Source organism: Bombus flavifrons, chromosome 4, assembly GCF_040668555.2.
Source record: "Bombus flavifrons isolate JBK064 chromosome 4, iyBomFlav1_principal, whole genome shotgun sequence".
Lineage (NCBI taxonomy): Eukaryota > Metazoa > Arthropoda > Insecta > Hymenoptera > Apidae > Bombus > Bombus flavifrons.
In genome coordinates, this window is record NC_138445.1 from 15,461,039 (window position 1) to 15,486,694 (window position 25,656).

General features: G+C 41.4%; 1 protein-coding gene across 3 annotated transcripts in view; it reads left to right on the plus strand.

Annotated features, from left to right (window-relative positions):
- LOC138179446 (protein sister of odd and bowel) overlaps window positions 1–25,656 on the plus strand; it is a 258,803-nt gene that overhangs the window by 102,016 nt on the left and 131,131 nt on the right. For 2 of the 3 annotated variants that reach the window (XM_069112248.1, XM_069112249.1), the window contains exon 1: window positions 23,709–24,721. The exons of the other annotated variant lie outside the window; for it this stretch is intronic. The gene's annotated coding sequence lies outside the window, so the exon portion shown is untranslated. Of the gene's footprint in view, window positions 1–23,708; window positions 24,722–25,656 lie in introns of those variants that run through there. 3 annotated transcript variants of the gene reach the window in all.

Genomic DNA, 25,656 nt, shown 5'->3' on the forward strand with positions numbered 1-25,656 from the left:
GAAAGTTACAGGAAGAGAAGAGTTTACGGTCTAACACGTTTCGTGTAATAATATTTGATTGTTTATTTTGCATTTGTTAACCAGTTAATATCGAATTGATGTTAATATTAATTCGAGGATCACCCGTGGAACCTCTGCCATTCTTTTTTCCTGTCACGTTACCGATTCCGGTATAGTGGTTCGATTAGAGTGGTTTCAACGATTCAATGGTTTCAATCGAAACTATGGTTCTCGTATGGTTTTATCGAAACCTATATATAAACAATATAGAATCGCGTACTCTGTCATTGCAACGAAGTATTAGAACGATAAGTTGGACAGTGTATATTCGTAGAAAAAGCGCGCACGACAGATTCAGCCTAGATATACTTATCTTAAAATCGATTGAAAGTAAAAAACACGCTACCCACGGCGTCCAACGATGGGCGCTAATAATTTACCGATCTATCTTCTGATTAATTAAAGCTAAGACGTACGCATCCCACGTTGCCTGTCTAAGCAGAGAGTTAAAATCGACACTTAAAACCTAAAACTTAGAAGTAAGGTGTAAACCATACATCATTTATCTCACACAGAACCATTACATATACATCGTAGATTATGCCTACTTTATATCTAGTTTATAATTAATTGAAGCTAAGACGCGCGCATACTACGCTATCCCACGGTGTCCCACGTCGTCCCACGGTGCAAGGGTTTCAGCCCAGTCTAGGTCATCCAAAATTCTCTTGGGTGTCTTTTGGTGGTTTAAACCGAACTGTATTAAAGTAGTTCTCAGCTTGATATCGTTTTTCGAATAGTAGCACTTGGAAATATTGGTACGTGAATCGTTTTACAAGTAGCGATATGTTTCTAATATCAAAATGAAATGTTATATTTATCGTTGGAATATAGTTAGAATAATAGTTAGAATAATATTCCGAGATGCCAATATTTGGAAAGCGGTGCCAATTACCGGGACCCACCACGGGGAGGTGACTACGCTCGGGTCCCATTATATATCGCAAATTAATCCTGTTTATCGTTACAGCAGGATAATTGTTCAAAATTAGTGGAATAATTGTTATAAATCGGTAGTGAGAATGCTATAAAATGGTAGTTTGAATGTTTTAAATTAATGGGTTAAATGTTATAAATTAATAGATTAAATGTTTCAGATCAATAATTAAATTCTTAATAAATAATTAAACCGATCTCTGATATGCTTTCGAGGTCTATATTTCAGAACATGAGACACCAAAGTCCAATTCACTGTCACGTCTATTCCGTCCTTGGTCAATGGTCTCGCGTACGTAACTCGAATCAACGTTCGGATATGTATTTCGAATGATTTTATGACCGGAAATTTGAACGTTATTTTCGATTATCTCGAAAACGAAGCACCGTATGAGAACGCTCGATCCCATACCTTCGACTTACTTTCGCGCGAAGAATCATTTCTTTCTCGATTGTACCACGATTTCGGAAACATCTGCTCGTCTACTTGTAATACATAAGAATTCCTATTCCGGTGTTGTGCCAATTAAGCCGTAATGTAATTTTGCAACTGTTTCCTGCGCGCGTTAATTCAATCGAGACGTGATCTTTAAAAAAAGATACCTGAGTCATATTTGCAAATATCTTTACCTGCGGTGTTCTCAACTGTACGCAATGAAACACGGATCGATCTACCCACACCGAAGCCCCGGTGCGTTTCAAGTCGGTTAATTATAACCGTATCTCTCGAGTGGTTAACCTTATTCGAGGATTAACAGTTTACGATCGCGCTAATACACAGGATGTTCACGTTAATCACAGGGCTTTTTTCTTCTTCCTCCTCCTCCTCCTCCTCCTCTTCTTCTTCTTCTTCTTCTTCTTCTTCTTGTTCTTCTTCTTTTTCTTCTTCTTCTTTCTCTGTCATGAATGGAGCGAGCAGAACGTGACAGGAGAGAAATTTCTCTGTTCCTTACGGGGAACGCGAATGATTTATGCAAAGCGAAAAAATCGCATCTATATTGCTGGAACTATGTGCGAGCATAGTTGAAACGGAAATAGCGAACTCGACTGTTCTACAATCAGTCTCGTTCTGTTTAGATTAGTCTCGAGGCAGATGATGTTCTTTACGATGTTTTGTTAGGCTTTCAGAGGATGTTACTGTGTTTAGCAAATTTGTAAGAGGTTGGTCGATGGTGATTAAGTTTTGGAGCCAATAAGAGGAATTGAATCGCGATATTCGTAATAAAGTTATCGAGGCTAATAAATTTTCTTGCGTAATGGTAGTAACAAACTTGGCGATAAAGCAAGTAGAAGCGAGCTGTAGAATTTTAAAGAGGAGACGCGTTTGAAAAATTTCACCAGTTCTGTCAATTACGAATTAGCTGATTACGACTTAAAGATATGAAATCGAGAAATTATCTGCAAATGGGAATCTCTTATCATTTATGTCGAATTCCTAACGTTGTTAATTAATACGTAATTGTGCAAGAGACGCTTCGTTTTGTTTCTAGCGTGGAATATATTAAGGTATATTAAGGGAAAATAATTGCTGTCCTTGAAAGATAAAGAAAATTAACACTTTAATCGCTTGGTAATTACCAATTATGTGGTACATAAAGCAACGAAGTTGTAATAAAGAATTGCTATGTTTAATAGTAATCAGTTTGTAAGATTCACCCTTACTAAATTATCTCTTTTCTCAAATTAGAATCTGCATGTTACGCTTACAACATGTGGAAAAATGATCTCTCAGTTGTCTTACGGTTGTAATTACCGAACACATAGTATATATAAAGCAACAAAATTATAACATAAAATCGTTTCGATAGTTAGTTGGTAAGACCGCAATTTACGTAAATTAAGACTGCGTGTCGTAACGAGGAGAAATAATTGTCACGCTTCAAAAAAGGAGAAAATTCATGTTTTAGTTGCATCGCGATAAACAGTCAAGATTAGAAGACGAATAATACGCGAAACAACAAAAATTCGATAAAACGATTGTTCGAGTAATAATCAGTCCGTGAGAATATCTTTTATTTCGATTAATATCGCGTTCAATTATGTAGATTAACATTAAAGTACGAAATATATATCTGTTAAATTAAGTAAATTATTAACTATTCTAATATTTGATCATCGTTATATCATATAACAGTTAATTATTTCCAAATTAATAGCAGCACACAGATCGTAAATTTCTCGAGACAATTATTTAATTATAATAAGTTTTACTCGAAACATCGATACGTCGGAGGAACACGATTAAAATTCTACGCGTAAGAAGAACATCTTTTCACGTCAAAAGAAATTCCATACAGTTATAACACAGTTATGCCATTTTCACTGGCATAATCCAAACAAAATTTATCTTGTACACACTCTACTAATTAAACCTCCACGTTCTTTTCGACATTTATACATGTATACTCTTCTAATCACTTTAACAACATTACACAGCGAAATTATAATTACTCGTACTCGTCGTGAATATGCAGAAAATGTAGAAAAAAAAAAGGAAGGAAGAAAGAAATAAAGATAGAGGAATTCCTCATCGTCTTGCATACGAGAATTTAATCTCGCGGAGCAAATGGAACGGCCATGATTGTTGCTCTCGCGGTTCTGCCATTTTCTTTCCAACGTATTTAAGCTTCTCGACGACTAAAACGAAATCCTTAATCGTAAAAATGTTGAAATCAGGAAACCAACGAAATTGTAGTTAGCGCGTTTTATCCGTGTGATCTCCGAGCGAGACTTCCGTAACCGGTGCCAACTCTCCTGAGTACGACATCCCGGTTTTAGCCGCGAATAGGACTAATTACCGCGGGTAGAACAACCTCGAACGACACGCTGCTTCGCCTCGATCTCGCTAATTTTAATTGCGAGCACGGAGCTGGACGAGAATGGCGTTGCCAAGCTGGAATATGGAAAATGGTCGGCCCAAATAAATTTTAATTGCGGTCGTGAATGAGCAAAGGTGCGTTACATCGGTTCGATCGGTTGTAAATCAGTTGCGTAAGCGCGTGTTAAATCGCTTTTCAACCTTACGATTTGTATTAGGCTCGCGCGTGAATGATGGCGTTTCGCTGCGGGGATATTTATTGGCGTAATTTAGATTTCGTGTATAGCGGGAGTTCGTGAGAAGGTTTTCTTTTTTCTTTTCCAGTGATGTTGAAACAGTCGCGGGTAATTAGAATTTTAGTCGAAGCGAGGATAAACGGAGTCGCGTTCGAAGTAATCTGCTACTTTTATTTGAAAGGGAGGGGGGGGGGTCTCTCGCGAAGGCTCTCTATCTTATTGGAAGATTTTTATATTTCAAGATTCGAAGGGTATCTTAAAAAAATCCTCTTCCTGGATTCTATTTGAATATTTCTTGGGGGAACATCGATAAAGAAACGATACGCGAGTAATTAAAATTACGAGCGATGTTCTCAGAATATTTCGAATATGAAGAAGCGATATCGGAGTAAGTAGAGTTCTGATAACCTGGCTGATTCGAGCGGAATGCCTTTCCAGCAACGTGTTTCAGGAAGCCATAAATTGTCACTTTTTAGATTATCTTTTACACTTTGTAATTATATAGGATTTGACGCATTAGTAGATATCGAACAATCTGATATGCTGGAAACAAACTTGTTGTATATTCGACTTCGATAGAGAATATTAAATTGATAATAACGAATTTTACATACTTTATTGCTTTATCGATTTGCTTTGATCAAGACTCGAGAGTAAGGGTTAATTTGAATTTGTTATTCTTATACTCTTCGTATTCTTCATTCTGAATATTATTATCAATGCTCCATCTTCCACACGAATAATGTTCGGTTTATCTTCATCCATTTCCATACGATTGCTTTATGCGACTAACAATGATTTTATTACGTATCACGTAAACGCGTAGGTTTTATCGTGCCGTTTCGCAAAGAAATTTACTAAACCTAATATTCTGCGTTTCAAATCCTTCGCGGCGAAGGCCAGCTTAACAGCAACAAATGCATTTAAACGACAATGACGAAGTATTTGGTAACGCGACGTAAACACTGTACGCCAGATTGTATCGCGAGCAACGGTAACACGTGGCAACACGTGATAACAATTATTTCAGGGGTGAAAAGAAATGGTTACCCTGGTTGAAGCAATAATATCCGAGATGTATCTCGCGGCGATCAACAGGAACTAACTCGAACGTGCAGCATGATGAACGGCTGTGGCGAAGGTCTTTTCACGAGGTGTGCTCTCGCGCTGTTACAAATACACGGACACGAAACGAAGGAAAATGCATGCTTCCGACCGCGAGAGCACCGGTGCTGGCCAGCGAAGCATGGAGAAACAGCATCGACCGGTACAATGAAGGGGAGAGAAAAATAAAGGCAGACGATACGGGGATGCTGGGAGGCGAAGAGGAAAACATCAGGAGAGCGTGACTCGGTGCAAACGAGAAAATAAAACGACACCGAACCTACAGGGGAATACGTTAACGAGCCGCGATCTCGTGAAAGAGCAGTGGAACGATGATCTCGAGAGATTTTAATGGGACCAACAAGAGCACAGACGAGATTCAACCCCCTTTGTAATGGGATTTCTTTTCTGTTTCTCAGCCAGCTTGAGACAAGCAAATTATTAACCTTTTGTAGTTTGAATTTCGTTTGATTACTGGTTTGATTCTGTTATCCGTAACAACAGATTATAGGCGTATAGTGTCTGTAGGCAAATTAATTTATTTTAGCTTTTTAGATACGCGTTCGCTCACAAGCGTTAGAACGCTTAGGATCACGCGTCGTAATAAGAATATAATTCTACGTTAATATGATAAAATTAAATTCTTCTCTCGTTTATATATTTTCTATCGACCGTCGCACTGCGACTAACTTTGCCATTTTTATTATCAGATCTTTTCGTCGTATCGTGTGCCTCCTTTGGCTTCGTGCATTTTGTAAATGATTGTTTCAGTCAGACTCACGTTGCAGACTTTGGAGGGTGCTCCAATGAAAAACATGCGTTACATTGTTCTATTATTACAAAGCGAAGGATCGCATGCAATTCGATAAAACGATAGAAAAGAAAAAATGTCGTGCGTCTGTTATTTCCTCGTAAAACGAAGGGAACTTTTCGGACAACCTAATATCTTTTACGTCTCCTACGTTTACGTTTATTATCTCAAACCTTGCAAGTATAATCGCGGTGCAGCTAATTAAATTTCAAAATGTTTCACGTACGACGCTTTACATAATATATTCATAAAATATACCTACGACTGTACGACCGAATACTTTGGCGTATCTAGGTGTAAGTGCTTATACCACACCTGAAGGCGGACTATAAACGTCTGCTCGGCAAGAGTTCCGTTCGACTGAAACCACCGGCGGTTTCTTAACGGTATCGCGAGTTACGTCGAACAGAGTATATACCTGTCGGATGTTCTCCAAGGGAACGGCGAGGTGGAGGCGCGTATGTAGGTCTCGCTGTGCGATTGGTCGAACCAGGTTCGCGGTGCGCTGGCGGGTAGGACACGGCGCGCACTGTCGGGGCTTAAACTCACCTGTTGCACCTGGCTCACGGCGTGGTCACACACCGGAACCCCCCCATGATTTTGGAAACTGGTCTCGACTATACGATCGGTGACCCATATTCTCCGCCGTTTCTACGCTTAGACATTGGCGAAAGATGGGATTCGATCGGTCACCTCAGCCGCCGGCCATTTGTTCTATCAGAATTCCTCCGCGAATTTTTCCAATTCGTTCTCTGCTGCGACTCGCGATCATTTATGCTTCTTGGAAAACACGGACCAACTCCATCGGACAGGATAAGTTTCGATACGAACCTGTCGGAAGGTTGAAATATTTTTCAACATTTTGACGCGTTTATTTGTTAATTTTTGCACGCTGCTGGCAGACGTCTGGATACCCAAATTGTCGCGAATGTAATGGCTCATGAAAGTGCTCGAATATTCGCAGAAACTTTCTATGAATATACGGGGTGACCGGTTTTCATCTGGAAATGTGAATTACTGGAATTGAGACTGGAATTTAATGATTCCGTGGGGGACAGGAATCTGGTGTAATTATGTTTCCTGTAGATAGACGCGTAGAGATCGTACGAAACTGATATGACGTCTTCTTAAGTGGAATCGTGTGTTTTTTAACGCGCCGGTCGATTCGTCTTGACATGGTCTCTGTAAAAAAAAAAATTATTGTCCCGTGCATGTCGAAAAATCTCTAGTTTAAGCGGATATCTTTATCTGTCATTTTGTAAAATCCGTCCTATGAAATACAAAGCAAAAAAGACGCGACTTTTCTGTTCGTTTGCCTCTTCTTCCGTACGATAGATTTTGCAAAATAAATAGTTTCTCGACATAAATAAGAACAATTTTTTTCGTAGATAACATCGAGACTAATTATACGATTCCATTTAAAAAATCGTATGCCACCTTCGTACCACCTCTGCGTGTCCATCCGTGAGATAACTAATTACACGTAGCGCGTAGTTCAGCAGTAATTCGCATTTATAAATCAAAGTCGGACACCCTGTATATCATAGGAGCGATATAAAACATTTTAAGCTTTCATTCGCAGCGAGACGAGACACCAGAATCACGATGAGACCGGTAAGATTTGAAACGAATGTAAAAATTCACACGTGAGATGAACGTGGCGTAACGCGTTGATAAACGCGCTCCACAAACATCTTCGGATTTAGTTTTACATTTTACCAACACGATCGTTGACAGTCGTACGTTATTCGAACGCTAATGGAAAATGTTTTATCGTATAACGTGGACGCATAACGCGTGCATAAAGATTTCCTATGGTAGATGCACATGGATGCTTTCACGAATACCATACGTCATATTAAAATTCTCTTGTTTCATCGTAGATTGACACTAAAGTCGGAAAATGGACAAAAATGAGTTTATCACGCTTCTCTCCTCATAATCTTCGAGTGTGGTAGATGTACCGAAACATTTGACCCGTAGTGTATATGTAGGAGCAACACGAGGCGAAATGACTAATAGCCGATCGGTACCTGTAGCTCTCGCGGCTTGCAGAATTATGCACACACGAGAGACGCGTTTCTGTGTTTCGTTTTCGAATCGTTTTGGCTGATAGGGAAAGATGGAATTCGAATGGTGAACAGGAGAGAGGCGATATCCGAGGATCGTTGGGTGTAACTATTACTTTGCCAACTATACGACGCGTGATATATGTTATTTGGAACAGGCTAAAGTGTTTGGGATGGTACAGGGTAAATGCAAGTCGAACGTATGGAAGCAGTTGATTGGGCATATCCTGCAACTTGGAAATTACGCGCCTATGGGATGTGTACTCTTTCGAGTCGTAAAGAGTTTATGGAAAAATGGAATTGGGCTGAAGCGTGTAGATAGTACTTTCAGATTGTGAGTGAAATTGTAATTTGTGGGACAGCTTGGAAGCTTGGAAGTTGTACGATTCGTGATTTATGTTATTTCGGGTATTGTGCAGTGGTCGAACGTTAACACGAAGATGGAGAGTAGAGTGCAGGCGGAGTGCAGCGATTAGATTTTCTACGATGCGCTTTACGATGAATATTTGCTGTAAATTTTGCGAATATTGGCGTGCAGAGTAGAGATAGAGATCTTACTTGGAGTAAATGGAATTAATTTGATTGTCGATAAGAAAATGGAAATGGAATCGAGCGTGGCAGACGGCAGCTCGAAATGCCTTGTCATTTTTAAACGGTGCATCGTGAAACTCGCGGATATTGGCAACAAACGGAGATAGAAATATTATTTCTTCTTATTAAGTAGAAAAACTAATTGTCTTATTCGCGAGAGAATACAAATCACGCGAAACTACGAGTTTCGTAACGAATATTCTTTATACCGTGAGATATATTCGTGCTGCTACAAAAATAGGAATCTTGCTCCGAGCTGTCTAAAGTGTTTAGATATTAATAAAAAGAAAAAATAAATAAATAAAAACGCAAGTGTAATAAAATGTGACAAGGGACCACGACGCTTTGTAACCTGTTCGAAAATATTGAAAAGGGAATTGGGTTGACACGTACCACGAAACGCGAGAAGTAACATGTTGCACGACAGGTGAATTAGACTCGAGTTTAGAATGTAGTGGGGAACAAGTAACAGCGAGTTAGGTCCACATGTTGTAACCTTGAAAATTACGTGTAGCAACGCGCCATTTTTTCAGCTTTATAAAGTGTTTAACGCATGTGCTAATGGGAAAAAATGGAATTCGATTAAGGTGCAGTAGAGAGCAATGGCGAATTGGAACACCTTACAACCGACCAACACCAACGTAAATTATATACTTAATGATATACGTTTTTTCCTCTTTGGTCTCGAGCTACACTCAGGTATCTGCACATTAATGGAGAAACAGAACTCGATTATAGCATAGTTGAGAATATGTTGCTACAGACTGGAATTCCTCGTAACTTTGAACGCTGATCTCGACCAACAGATTTATAATTAATGCGTTTCTATGAAGCCGGGTGATGTGTTCAGATAAGAAAATAAGAATCGACCGGAGCACGTTAAAGAACTAGCATTGGCAGATTGGAATTCTTTACGACATCGGAGCTGCTATAATTCATATTCTGGTTGAATTTTATGCGAGCCGGCATAGACAATTATCCGAGAGGTAATTAATCGCGATTCATCGGGATTTTGAAAAGTGTATTTCTGCGAAATATTATAAAGACCGTGAAGCGCTAGTCGGGAAATGGAGAATTCCTCTTATTGTTACGATCGCGTTATAATATTGTAATTATTTTATATTACGTTTTAATGTTACCATTCGAACTGAAATTGAACGCAAAGCAAATAATAATTTAAGCCAGCTGCATTTGTTATTCGATGATTGTATCGAAGCTCGAGCATTATACTAGACGTTATTTAACTATTACGTATTGTACTATTTCAAAATGTTATCTATTATAATTGTATAGACTGTGCAAGCGTAGATAGGAAGTATACTCGTACTGGTAATTCGACAATTCTTCGAATTCGATCAAGAATACGGAAAACAGTAGCAATTATCGTTACACTTTCACGGTTCGTAAATTTAATAAACTATTTGAATTTAATCGTATAATAAATTAAATTTATTAAAAATTGCGTTAAAATATTATACCCAACATGTGGGTAAAAGACGGAAGAAACTTGTACATTCCATACTTATTTGCTATTTTCTATCTCGTTATTGTTGCTTATTATTACTTATTTATTAATTCCGTGAAACGGAGACTTAATTATACCTCGACGGTGAACACTATGATAAGATTGGGAAATTTATAATACGGGCAAAGTTGGTCTTACAGTTTCAAATAGTAATCTTCTAATCTTGATGTAAATTTATGTATCTATAAATACATTTATATACATTTAAAGGAAAGAGTATTGAGAATTTTCGCAGAATTCAATGTTTATCGAATTAACGCAAAATAATTGTTTATCGATATAACGGATAATAGACAGTTCAAGTAATTGTACAATCTTTTCCAATTGTACGTTTATAATAGATATCTTGTACGATCTAAGTAATGCATATAATTTAAATATCCTGCATAAATTTCCTGAATTGCACATTTCTAACTAGTATCTTTCTATGTAAATTAGATTTGTTGTACACTTTACCTATTGAGAAAAAGTTTCTGTAAATGTTGAAACGCTTTCGCAAGCCGCTATACATAACGCTTGGACTCGTACGCCACAGAATCTACATTTAATCCGCAACGTACTTGGTTATTACTAGTATTTAATGGAAGAGGTGGATTCGAATGGAATGCGATGGGAACGATGCCTCACTGGCCCTGCTTATGATTTTGAAAACTGGTTTCGAAGATTTTGTTACCTTTAACGCTCCCAGTTCCTGGACGCACACGTCCAGACGAATTTAAGGTTGCTTAAATTAAGCTTAATAGTCGAAGACATCAGTGGTCTGACTGGAATATATAAGTCATGGACTAATGGTAAATCGGTGCTATTTACGATTTTGAAAACTGGTTTTCGATTAATTTAGAACACACATAGAGAACGTGTAAAAATTGATAAAGTAACGAGCAGTATCAGTCACTCGGTATCTCGTGGTCACATAAGTTAGCCAATTTTCCATAGCGAGACAGGTTATATTTAGTTATGGTTCGCATGATTCGGTAGAACCTACGACTCAAGTCGTCGTCTACCTTATAGAAATAAGACGTCTTTCTGTCTGCTGTTATCAAGATTTTCTTGTGATATGTAGCGGTCAATTTTTAAGTCGGCTTATAACTTTATAGCCTGCGAGGGAAATTCATTTCTATCAGCAATTTATTTAATACCAGAGAATAAAAAGGTTCAGATATTAATTCATTTAGTTAAGAAGCTTAGAACAGATAAGAAGTTTTCTTTTGCGACGCGTGGGATTTCACTTTTACGTAAGTCGCTTCGCGTTTTTCTACTTTGTACTGCAAGTTAATTTATTGATATAAATTGATACTCGGAAATAATGTAGTATTCTGGATATTGATGGAAATGTGAAAGTTATCGATACTTTCGTTCTTTTCTTATCGTATCTTTTAAAATAAGACGGGCATATTTTCTGATACCGAAGAAAAATTTGTGACGCGATATGATTGTTTAATAACAGAGATCTCTGTGCCAAATTGCTACGAATAACTAAAAGCAAGCTCCGTTTCGTTATGCTGTTATTGTGCTAGCGATGTATCATCACTTTACGAGATATGCAAAGTGTCGAAAGAAGAATCCACAGTAGTCACGAATTGTAGCAGAGTCGCGGATCGTACGATTTGATATTTACCAGTGACTCAAATATTTCTCTTGAAAACAACTCAAATATATTTGGACACGCTGATTAGAAATATTCCACAGAAGATATCGTATCATGTTGTAAAAGGCGTTGTTAACGTCAACGAAAAATCATAATAAGATGCGAAGTTATATTCCTCTTTCTTTCTCTCGCGAAAGGTATCCATATGGTTTTTCTATTCGAAACAACATTCACACGAATAAATTAATAAATCGACATACGAACAGTATATTCATAAATAATTCCCTATTGTGTTATACATATTGTCCGACATACATTCATTCTGCGCACATTGTTACAATTTAACCAGATACATTGCTTGTTACGCACGAGTAATTTGATCTCATAAGGTATCTATTCTAAAGAGATACTAAATCATACTCTATACTGAAAGTAGTGATCTCAGAATCTACATAAATTGATTAAACATTTTTTATTCCATTTCTAGGTATGTTATGTACAGGTCTTATAGGTTAAGTGTTGCAGAAAATTATGTGTTAAAATCTTTGATTCATTTCATTAACGCTATGTATTTGATATTTATTTACACGGCTAGCAAAAAGAGAGACTTTGACTAACTGCATTAAAGTCTAAGAATCGGTCGACAACGAAGTTTTCCAATGAAAATGACATCCATAGGTGTATTTCTACATTTTATAGAAAAGAAGTATTTTTATTCAAATAAAACATATAATATGTTTCACGTAACATATAAAGCAATAACGAAACAACCTTCGGTCATCTTCCCATACTATATAACGCATCAACTTTACGATCAAATATCGTAGCATTTGATCTGAATAAAAATATCTGTTTCGTAAAGTGTACAAAGACTTTTACACGCGACTGTACGTTCTTTTAATCTGTGCTTAGGTATTGGAACCAAGAGGTTCGAAGTTCGATGGGAGTTTGATATCGACCAGGTAACGTTAAACCGAAGCCCTTCACGATTTCGGAAGCTACTATTATAAATAAATTAGTTGCGACCTACATTCTTCTGTGCAGCGTTGGGAATATTGCAGCGTAGTGAGAGAAAGGGTAGCAAGTTGAAAGAATCTTTTGCACGAAGAAATTATAGTCACGTTCTGATATAACGTTAAGAATTCGTATCTATAGAACGATTACTTTACGTTAATTACTCTTTGAATAAAACGATTTGAATAGAAATTGAATGCTACGAAGATTGTAATGGCATCCAAAGCCTTATCCTCTTTAGCGGGTTTTTAATATCAGAAAAGGACGAACAAAAGGCTATATTTATTGTATTCTTTTCAACGCGGAATGTCATTAAATCTTTTTCTACCTTTTTCTATTTCAAGGTATAGTAATCCGTTGCCGTAATTAAATAATTAAGGCTAGGAATACATCATTCGCTCAACAATCAAGTTAAACGCGTAGGTTGCGTGGTAATAAATCTTCTTGTCTACAACGAAAAACGATACGTTCCTCAGTGACGAACCATTATTGAATAAGGTTACGCCGTTTGAATTCCAAACTAATGTATAATTACTTTGAGATCCATTAGCATGAAATGTTGGAGAATATCTATAAATAGAAGTTTGCTACTCTTGCTTGATTAACTTACTAATAGAGAAATAAAAATTCCACGCGATCGCACAATTCTGCAGGCATCGTTCCTTTAAATTTTCCATGGCATTTACAATTATCTATGCTTTACGATAGATGAATTTACGAACGTAACGTTTCACGAGACGTTGAATATTCATTACGCACGCCTGACTAACGCGAAATCGTTAGCTTTTTAATTTAAGCGAAGTCGATCAATTTGTTCGCGTGTATCGTTACTTCGTTATTATTTTCCGCTTGCAAAAAATATAACGCTGATTCGCTATAAAAGAAGGCTGCAAATAAAATCAACCACCTTAATCCATCGGCTGTTTTGCATCGTAAAATATATCGTAAAGTTATACTCCTTCGGCCACGCACTCGCATAAATACACCAGGTTCCCTCTAAGGCTCCATTCATCCGGGGCTGGTTGGAAATCTAAAGGAACATAAGCTACCGATGAAACAGCGATTCAGCAATAGTAGTAAATCGGTCGTGGTCGATTCGGAGGGGCTGTTGCCGCGTCTACAAAAAGGTCCGTAGTCAATTAACGATTCACCTGTTACATCTGGCCGAGGAACTGGTTCTCCTGGTAGCTGTAGCGAGCGTTGGCGCGGTGACGCTCGTATATCTGGCCAGCGTCTTTCCTTTTGCAAAACCCTTTGAACCTAATTGCATTAAAATAACGAGCCGCTTACGCCGTGTACGCGCGATCATAACGGAAGAGCGTGTCGCGTTTATAAACGATCGCGTGGCCACGTGCACGATACACCATCGATACATCGTGTTCACCTGTTTCGAGTCAAACAGGTAGTCAAAAGGATATTGGAGGATTTTTATTCGACTATCGTTGACCGATTAGATACGTTCGATTTTTCCATGTAAATTGCCATTCAACCCCGATGAACCTTTATATCGCCATCTTATTTCTACAAGTAAGAGAACTTCTCGTATCTGGGAGAAAATACTCGACAGGATCGCACGTATCAGCAACGATCCTCTCGTATTCTGCCGCGATCGATCTTTGTCGCTAGTCTTATTTTTCTCTCCTTTTCGTCCTTTCCCGGTTAAACGCGTTGACCTATCCTAATCGCGATAAGTAATCCTTCGTATAATTGCAAACAAACGAGAACATACGCGAGCTGGAAAAAACACAAGGAAACACTGGACGACGTTGAAACATCGGCGAGATACGTGTACGTACTTGTACATAAGTAGAGGCAAGGCAAGTGCAGCCGGATCGAGGCTAAACGCGTTGGTCGTTCACCGGAAACGCCAACGATTTTGAGGCTCGCTTGCAACAGCCTGGCGGCAATAGGCTCGTTCCTTTAACGATCCACAATTAGACGAACAACTCCCACGCAACGTTGGAAGGCGCGCCTCTAGCCGCCGAGAATTTCGCCGTTATCCTTTGAAACGAAAGCTACCGCTGTTTGCACGAGAGCCACGGATAGCTTCAATTGGACCAATTTTACTAATAGAAGGGACTCATCGACTTGACACGGTTTATTTGAACTTGGTTTAACGTAGGATATAGCTGAGACGGTACAACGAGGGATTGTGTTGGACGGCCGAAGGCGTCGATAGCACACGAAGTGTGTTCTTGTTGAGCGCCTTGTATGCGCTAATAGCAGTCAAAGGGTTAATGATTTCAGTAGTAGGAAACGTTGTGTGGTAGTGGTTACGTTGGTGGAGTTTCAAGTTTAAAGGCTTCTTCGATCTATCGCATTCCTAATGTCTGGTAGGTGGAGGTTTTTATTGGCTCGTGTTTAATTAAGGTTCGAGGTTTTGATCGGTAAATTAATTCGAGTAATTGAGCGGAGAATTTTCTGCTTTTTTTTTTTGTATTTCTGCATACCGTTACTGGAAAATCTATTTTTCATATAATTTTCTAGCAGTAATTATTTTGCCGATTCTTCTTGAAATTATTTGATCGTCCAACCTGTCTTTATATTTAGCGAAACATACTATTTTTAGAATATTAATTAATTATTCGTTTACGATGACAAAGAAAATACTACTAAGAATTACATGGTTCTGCATTTATTTCCTCTGTGAATACAAACGTTCAGTCGGTATCTATAAAAGTAGTTCTATTCAAATATCAGGTTGTTTGTAGTGTTAATTAAAAATTGAACGCAAATCGTAAAAAGGAACTGTGTCGGTCGAGAGAAATCGCTGAAATAAGTCGTTGGGAAAAAGAACTGGAACAGACGAAATAAACAAGATACCGGTGATCAGCTGTTTAATTTGAAAGTCAATAACTCCACGCGATTGTTCTACACATGGAATATAAATCACGAACGAGATCTATTAATCCTAATTAAGATATCGCTAATTCATTACGACGTATAAACGGTGCTCGGTTGTAAATTGAGAAATGAGATCCGTTTAAAATTAGTCTGTTTATCAATCCCATTAATACTCGTATCGTATATAAACCGATAATTTATTCACATTGTATGTCCAGCATGGATAAAAAAGTTGTAAAAGTAAGTCGGACGAAAAAGTTCCTCGAAAAAAAACATTTATGCGATTACCACCAATAAAAACAAAAAATAAAAAAGAATAAAAAAAGAAGAGTTACATTACCGTGTAATCAGCGGAATATTTCAAAATTACTTGTTTCGCTGGATCATTTAAACCTTCAAGCTTAATACCAATTTACAAAAGCTTGTTTTCTCTAATTTTACTAATAACAATAATTATCCAATAATAATACTAACTACGTTAGATTGTACAGTCAATTACAATGAGCACTTTCTACGTACAATCGCAAAGTATACCGAACGTTGAACCTTATCATTATCTATACCTTTCTCCGTTTCGACACATCTTCGCCATTGTAGAAACAGCACAGAGACGATTCACGCGGTACAATTAGAAACTAACGAGGATCGTCGAAAGCATAAAACATTCGATAATGGTACGTACCTGCGATAGCAGGATTATTACGATGGTCGCTAGAAATGGGGCGAATCTCAATGTTTAAAACACCGAGCCACGCAAGCATAGACATTCTTGCAATCAGAGTGCGGATATTCATGAAAATTCATATCTTGTCGCGTGTCGTGTAAGAAACAGGCATATTTTAAATTCATAGTAAGTGCGGATAAATTGGCTCCTAAATCGAGATTGCTAATAACGAACGTGATAATTTCTTGGATTGTAGATATATGTCTTCATCGAGCAACTGTTCATCGATATACTTCCATTATTGAAAATTCATGACAAATCATCTCAAAGAAATATATTCTATATTGCTTCTTTATCTTTTTCATTTTTGTAATGCACTTGTTCCACTTTCTCACTCGATCCTTTAAATGATAATGACTTTCTTTTGCAACGTAGCAAACAGAGTAGCGCTGTATGGTACGACCAGCAAACTAATAACTAATAACATAGATAAAACAATATTTCGATTGATTGCGTATTTCCCTATGTGAAAAACTGAGTTTGTACGAGAAATGAATACGCGCGTACTTAGGAGAGTTTAATGCCTCGAAAGGCAACGATAATTTTTCGAAATACTTTGCGAAATTTTTGTTTATGTTTAAATTTGTAGGAAAGTCGATCGAGTAAAAGGTTCGTATCCGCCGTTAACGCGATTCGTGGAAATGGAGACACATTATTCACCGCGTTCCATGTTCTAGAATCGAGTGCATCGTGCAAAAACTCGCCAAGCGTCGATGATTCATTAATAGCGTGCTATGTGGTGAAATTCTGCTGGCAATCTATTTTAATTTACGACCTTCCTTTAGCAAATAACAGAATACGCATCGATCATATCGCATAACCGATAAGTAAACCGATTTTTATGCAAATTCCTACCTGTGTAACTTGCTTCATTTACTTCTTTACTCGATTAAACGAACGACACCCAAGAAGACATTTATCCGCGTATTTTTCCGTATGACCCGCATTCCGTGCATTTTCGTAATTCCGAGTTTCCTGGAAATGTCTAAAAATCCACCGTCTGATTCCGACAGTAGAGAGATACCTCTGTGACTCGCTGCGTGAAATAAAAATTCCCTATCACAGGCGTTCAAACATATTAGGTCGTCCCAAAAGTTCCTTTCGTTTCACGAGCAAATAATAGACGCACGATATTTTTTATTTTATACTATTTTATCGAATTATGTCAGAATTATTCATTTCGCGGTAATGGAACAAATACATCGTTCATTCGTATCGTCGTAATTCGTAATCAAGGATCATACGTAATTCGATAAAATAATATCAAAAAAAAAAAAAAAAAATGTTGCGCGTTCTTATTTCCTTAGAAAACGAAAGAAACTTTTGAGACAAGCTAATACTTTGCCGTATATCCGGAAAACCGTGAGCGTCGGTTTCCGGCGTCCGTCAGCTCGCGCGGATCGTTTCGGTTTATTCGAGGCCAATTACAAGAGGCCACGGGATGTACAACTGGACACTCGTAGTTTCGAGCTGCTAACGAGCAGCCGCAAGAGAGCTCGATGCTGAGACCGTAGCTGTGGCCTGGTCGATATTAGCAAAAGCAACTGGACTAATGACCATAAAGGGATACGGAACGAACCGTTAACGTTATTAAGAATATCTACGTGCTGTTCTTCGTGCACAGGACCGGCTACCCTTGCCCGGAGGAAGCGAGACGAAGGAAAGAAAGGCCAGCTTGAAAAACGAGCAAAGGAAACGGAAGACATCGGCGAAACAGCGTTGAAAGTCGTACGGGTCTTTACTTGCGAATATTACTCGTTGATCTCTCACAAAAATCATCCGACAACGGAACATCGGCTTCTCGTTGAAGCGTGTCGATACCGCGGACGGTTTCGACGGATCGGCTCGCCTAGCTCCCTGGAGATTTGCTCGACCTGGCTAATGGACACGATTAATAGGCCTTCCAGCTAATTACTCCGCTATCGCCTTTTTTACACTGTTTCTACCCGAGCTCGTTTCTCGTCGGACAACATCGATTATTAATGCGACGATCGCTCGAGGAATTCCACGATGGAAAGGATAGGATTGAGTGAAAGATGTTGAGAATTGAAAGGGGTTGGTCGTATTATTTCGTTTGTTAAATGGTATTTGAATTGAAATTTTTGCTAGTTCCTAGGATAACTGTATTATGCTAATTACTCGTAGATGGCGTCGTTCCGTTTCAAGTTGATGGAGGCAGGTGGATCGTAGTAAACGAATCGGACGAGTTTCTTCGTTCTGATGGAAGCAATTTTGCTTTCACGCGATTTAGAAGCAAACCCCATTCGATTTAATACGACGTGTTTTCTTCCTTTTTCGGAAATTTCCGTTTCGATATAACTCTTCGTCTACGATTACTCTCGTCGAACTTTAAAATTCAACAGTCGGTTTTTTACAACGTCGATCAATTCTATTCGACCAACTTTTGTTTAGCTATTGTATCTGGTTAAATTCAATATTTCACCATTGTTCGTTGGAAAGTGCTGCGCAGAACTAACGGTTCGTTGCTACCGCCACTCTCTCGATTAAAACTGTAACACCCGGCCTTTTTGTCATCCAGACATCCAAGCAAAACGCGATGTATCTCGACGATTAACGGCATATCTCTCAGAAACTTAACGACGTTAATAATCGACGGGGCGACGATTTATCGGGAATAATAACCCGTAAACTCGGTCGAAAGAGAGGAACCAGTTTCTCTCGCGGGTAGAACCCATCTTTCGTTGCTGGATCTAGGTCCTTTGTGTCCATTATTCACCGTGGAACACCGTGACGACGCGCGTAACACGTTCGAGATTAGAACGAACAGCCAGAAATACGAATTCGTCTTTGGTTTTATCTCTCGCCACCGGTCTCGGTCGGTACCTCGCTTCTCTTGCTTCTCTTTCCTCTACGTTTTCTTCTTTTCGCCGCGAGAAGGTCTTAATCGAACTCGAACGAACACAAAATACGTCGAAGTCGTTTCTTTGGCAGATAACGCGTCTGTCGCGAGTCGTTTTGTCCTATTTCATAGATAAATTGCGTTGCTTTGACTATTCGAGAGACGAGAATAGCGCGAAGAGCAGAGGAGAGCGGCGAAGTTTATTTGAAAGTTGAGATCGGTCGATGTTTATCTCGATTTCTGTTTCATGAATTTTTAAAACTACCTATAATTGGATATGCTGTCTCGCCAATGTATTCCAACAGATACCACATTTTGCAATTAATGTTTTTAATCTAATCTGTATAGTCGAAACGTTATCGACAACGCGTGTCGATACTCGGCTACGATTAGTACATTGCGTACCAACTTACTAAAAGACAAATAATCAGAAGTACAGTTTTTAGATTATCGAAACTAAAACTTTATACAGCATCTGCGATAGCCGATGAAAGTTTAACGCTGATCTTCTATCAACCAGTTTCTTCATTTTGTTCGATACAAGAATTTACATAAAGTTGGACGAACGAAAGAAGTAACGATGAACGTACAATTTTAAACTAAATTTTGAAATCGGTCGTTTGATCGGACCTGGTGAAGTTCTCGTAAAGAACTCGTTGACGGATTATTGCACCGTGTTATAGACACTAAATGACTGACACGGTTCGTACGTTGTCTTTACTGTTACAGGTGTACGCTGTCATACACACGCGCTCTCTTTACGGACGATCGGGAAACTTCCAAAATACGAACGATACTGGAGGCGCCGAGTACGAAGATCGCGTTAAAAAAGAAACAACGACGTAAATAAGCAAGCCCGATGTTCAGAAAATCCGGCGAAAAATATCTCCAAGAACGCTTATTGTTATCTTCCTCGCGCCGATCTCTTCTATCCTCGAAGGAGATAAAACGAGTCCCGAGGCCATCGGGAGGCATCTGCAGTGTCCCGCAGGGCAAAAATACCGTCCGATCCTGACTAATAACCGTGATGGCGAAAAATGGCGGTGGCGCGAGCGAACGAAAGAACCGGAGGCCGCGGCAAAAAGCGGGAGAATCGCGCAGGGTGGCTGATCGATGATGTCAGAGGAGCGGAAAGGATGCGCGTTATCGACGCGTGCACGTGCGCTGGTATTCCGCAATTAAGTGGCCGCCTTCGTCTCCGCTTTTTCCCTCCTCTTTGCACCGCTTGCAAGAGAGACCGATCGCCCGGTAGCACGTGCACGCGCCGAGGGGCCAGCCGGTGCGCGAGAACACGAAAAAGAAACAAAGTAGAAAAAAGAAAAAAGAAAAGAGCGAAAGAGGGGAAAAAGGATCGAGCATAGTGTTGCAGCTCGCCGTCTCGCGGAACGGTTTCACGATAAATGATAACCGCTTTAAATACCAGTTTAGCGCGTGTATCAGGAGAAGCGAGGTGAGCGCGCCTCGAGCCATGGAATCCCCTCGTTTCGACGATCGTCCTTTTGCCCGATTTATCACCGGTCGCGCCCTGAAACGCGCTCCTGCGACCGCAGCGGAGAGGCGCGAAGCGGAACGCCCGACAGGAAGCTGTAGCAGAGGACGAGCGTGCCGCTGGAAGCTCGATTTACACCTTCGCGTGCTGTAGTTTAGGCCACTTTAGGCGAGTGGTTTAATCGCAGATGGAGGCGAGTTTCTTGTCAAGCGGAAAATTTATTGGTGGATGAAACGGTGGATCTAATGGATCTAAATTGAGATAGGCTGCGTTACGTTAAGTTTCAAAGTATCGGTAATGAACGTGTTAAAGAGTGGCGAATACGAACATGTTGTTCGTTGCATAAGTCTTTTTAAGTTTCTTCGTCGGTGATCGGATTTTCGAAGAGTTTTCGAACGTGTGGAGAAGGAAGAACTTTCGATACGTAAGAGAAATCGTAGCGCGGAGAAACAACGAAGCAAAGTGAAACATTGTTTTGTCCGATATTCGTAGTACGACGTTAATGGCTATTCCGATTGCTGCGTTAAAATAGGAAGCTACTATTATTTTTTAGACTACTTGTTGGCGAAATAGAGTACATAGTTACAGTTTTTATCCAAACTCGCGAAAATGTTTCCGACAACAGAAAAGTAATGCGTAATTTACGTATACACGTGTTACTCTTTTATCGCATTACTTCGATTATACGAAAATACGTTGACTTCATTTCAACGTACGAACAATCGCCGTAATTTATAAATTGGATACGTTCGAGATTCGTCCATATTTCTCTCGCGTATTTCTAGGAGCAAAGTGAAAGGGGGCAGGATGAGAACCGATACGAAACTTAATTAACAATGTAATAAACTGTCTTGTTCGTTCCTTTCCTATAATTTTACTCAATTTTTAGAGAACGCTATTTTAAACGTTCCTGTACTTTTACAACTTGCTCTGGTATTCTCAACTACCTGTGTCAAATTATCTACGATTCTCCCTGTAATGTTTCCAATTATTCGCTTCAAAACCAACAACAACCCCTACAGAACAAACGTGGAGATAAATAATTTGTGTTTCAAAAAAATTCACCGTTACTCGCACGTTCGAATAAAAACAAAAAGCGTCGAACCGATCGACGCTCGAATCAAAGTTCCGCACACCTTTGGTCGAAACGTTACAGGGAGAAAAAATTGCACGTTGAAGGGTTAATGCAATCGCCAGCACCCCGCGAGCACACGTGTGCTCCCCGGAGGGGTCGTAGCATCGCATGAAAACGGTACGCTGCGCTCGTCTCACCAGGCAACCGACCGACCAACCAACCAAACGATCGCGCCGTTCTCCGTTCAGCCGCAGAGGGCAGGGACCCTTCTTATGCGCTCATCGAAGTCTCCGGCTCGGCGCGCGCGTTCTCGTCCAGCAGTAGGTCGAGCGAGGCCCGAAAAGCTCACGGCCTACGTCCTTGAGAGATCCTGCAGGCCGTGCACGCTGCGTGGAGCGGTAGACCGCAGACCTACCGTCTGTACGTGTCGTTGAGCCATACACACTCTCTATACGGTCTGCTCGAGAGGCAGAGAGCAGAAGAGGAGGAAACGGTGTACACAACGTTCGGCAGATACACGGACGATGGTTCCGTAGGACCGTGGTCGTAGGATCGCGACACGTGCAGCAACGGCAGCGGAGCGGCAGCATCGTGAACGTATACACACGTAGAGAAACACGGGCCACCTTTGGAGGTAGAAAAACGAGGGGCAACGTGGGGTACCAGGACAGTGGTCGGAAGAGGGAGAAGGAGGAAGAGGTGGAGGAGGATACTCGACCAGGTGGTAGTGGCGGCGAGGTGTAGAGAGGGGAAACGAGAGGTGGCTGGAACCGAGGTGGTGGTATAGCCTAGGGTAGGGGACCAGGTGAGGTCGCGGGGAGGGAAGTCGAAGAGTACCGCTATACCTGGAGTCGCTCGAGGCGAAATACATACCTACCTACCTACCTAGTATATATTCTCTCGGCTCGTTGTACTCGCTACGATCGTCTCTGTTCACCTCGTGGCGCCTATCTTGCTCGCGGCCCCGACTCTCTACCCCCTTTCGTCGGCGTGCCGAAGCCCCGGCAAGGTATACCGCTGTAAGTCCTCCATGATGCACGCCATAGAGCGCACCGCGGCCACCGTAAGACATTGCGCCAGCATGCAGTGTCTTACCTTGCCTTGCCAACGTCCGTCGCGGTGCGCCGTCCGTTTTCTTCTTACCGTCCGCACAGGCTTCGCAACTCGATCCGACGCGTCCGTCGTCGCTCTTTCCTTCCTGCTTTCCCATCGGAAGCTTCGAGTCGAGACAACTCGTCGTAACTCTTTTTCCTATATCTGCGTTTCTCCGCTGTCTCCGAGCAACTTCGAATGAAGCATATGTATATACATATGTATGTATGTATGTATGTACGTATATATACTATATATATATGTACATATATATATGTATGTATATATAGTGGATATAAAAATCACAGAGATTCCTACGTTTCTATCGGTGAAACTCTCGAGAATCGTTCAGTCGATTTACGTCGCGTTGCTCGATTTCTTCCGCCGGCCAGTGTAGATTGACCTGTTTTCACGGCAGCGGATCAGGCTTCTATATAGTTGTTCTCGTTGAAGCGTATCTATGTAATTTCCCCAGGAAGTCGTTTTTCACGAGTTTCCCGCGGCAGTCGACAGCCGCGTAGCTTCCCCGGCCGGAAGGGGGAAAAAAATTCGAGCAGCGAAGCCGCGGGGGCAGACCTGTCTCTTCCTTCGCAACATCCGGCTTCTCTCGGAGAAAAACAAATTCTCTCTCGGCTGCGGATAGAGAATTCGAGGAGATCAGCAGCCGAAGGTGCACCAAGGTAGTCTCGAAGAGGAACACGAAGAAGCGTTCTCCTCCTTCCCCACCTTTTCCTCCGCCACTACCTACCGCTACCTCTATCTCCTCCTTCCTCCACCTCCACCACGCGTACAGTCGTACGGTCGCCGGCGAGCAATACGGTTTACGGCCGCGTGACACTGTCCCGGACAACATCGGCGTCCACGAACAGCTGGATCCACGTTGGATCGGGTTGGATCGCAGTCAGACCTCCGTTCCTGGTGCACGTTGTCCCAGGATGGTATCGTGCTCGTCGCGGCATCGTTAATCGTGCGTAACGCGAGCCACCAGCAACGGCCAACATCGGTGATCGTCGAGGACTTTGGTCCTTGGTGCCCTTGTTTCGTCCAAGCGAACAAAAATCGTCGCATTCCTTCGTGTTTCTTTCGAATTCACCGATGTTCCTTCCACGATATATTCTAACTGTACGTTCGAACATCACAGGCGCGTACATGTCGTGAACAACGTTCGTGTGTACAGTTGGAGACCAGTGGGTGAGGAAGAGAACGGCACACACGTTCCACGGGAAGAAAGAAACCGTCGAGGTACCAACGAGGTGTTAATCCGGTGGATAAGCTAGCGGAACATACGTGTCCGTGTTCGGTCGCGAGTGAGAGTGTTTTTCGCGTGTAAACGCTAGCGTGGCGGCGTCCGAGCTCCTCGCGAGACGTCAACATCTGGTAGCGTGTATCCGGCCGCGCGAACGCGTGGACGTCCCGTTCTCCTGGCACACGGTGCGTGTCCGGGTTCCTCTGCCGGTGAATCTCCTCCGTGCGACCCGGACCTTCTTTCATCTTGCGATTTTCACGAGGTTAACTCGGTTCCTGCCAGTGGTGTATACCGGCGTGTGTATCGTCGTGTCTGACGTTAACCGCTGCTTGGCTAGCACGCATACGAACCGTGCATCTATCGTCAAGGACAAATCGAATGGCTATCGTCCAAGTTTCGTTGTCGATTCCACTGTGACACTTTGTGCCCGAACAACTACGATCGTTATTCTCTATGAATTATATCTGGCGAAATATTTGCCAGTTGGACGAAGAATATCGAGCGTGCAGCATGCCGTGGCATAAGAGACAGATCTCGACGATCGTTTTCTGACCGTTCCATCGATTCTTCAGTCAGCTGTCGACCAGAGGATTATTCCTGCCAGCTATCCCCGTGGACGTCCATCTTCTATTCGCAGAGGTTAGTCACTCTCCGCTTCGTTCCGGTATAGTACACACTCGTACGTGCGCTGCCTGTTCTCCGCGCGCCTCTGTGTACGTGCAGGTCCGCGCGAGCGTGTCTCGCATCCGTGGCTGTGTGTCTGATCGTGTGATCGACACACGCGCAAACACACACACACACACGCGCGCACAAACACACACTACCATGGCGTACACTCGTGTGGGCAGACGCTCTACGACTCTGGATCCGAGACATGTATGGGGAGACACGCACACGTGTATCACGCGCGTGTATATTCGACCGCGTGGATACGAGCGGTGCAACGATCTACTCGTCGCGAGAGTACGAGCGTGCGAGTGTGCGACGAGTTACGCGCGAGCGCAGCCAGTCGTCCGTATTGCGAAAGCGGCTAACGCCGCGCGATTTTCAGTGGAAGCGTTTCGAGGTCTTTCGCGCGGACAAGTTTTCGACGGTTCGTCCAGGAAGCAGGAACGGGTTCCGCGTTCGATCCGCGAAAGCGGCGCGCGCACATAGGAAAGTGCCAATTTCCAAGTGGGAAAATTCTGTCGATCCGACGTTTCCTGCCGCAACTTTCGCGCTTTGGAGCAATATCTTTGCAGCGAAGCATTCGTAGAACGTGCGGTGTGAATTAGGAGAGCAACGACGTAGCAAGCGGTGGTTGGTTCGTCGAGATAGACGTCGATGGTCTTTCTGTGGTTTGGTTCTGTGAAAAATGCTGCGGTTTCTCAGCTATCTCTAATTTGACGAGAATTTGTGAACAAACGTGTATGCGGGTCACTGCGAGTTGGTCAACGAAAGCTATAAATCGCCGAGAGATCGAGTTTGCGGCAGTTTGTTTTACGAGGAGTACGTTTGGTTTTCCGCTGTCGAGAAGTTCGCCCAGTGTACAAAGCTTGCTGGAAATTGCCCGATAGATCGGCGAGAGATGGACT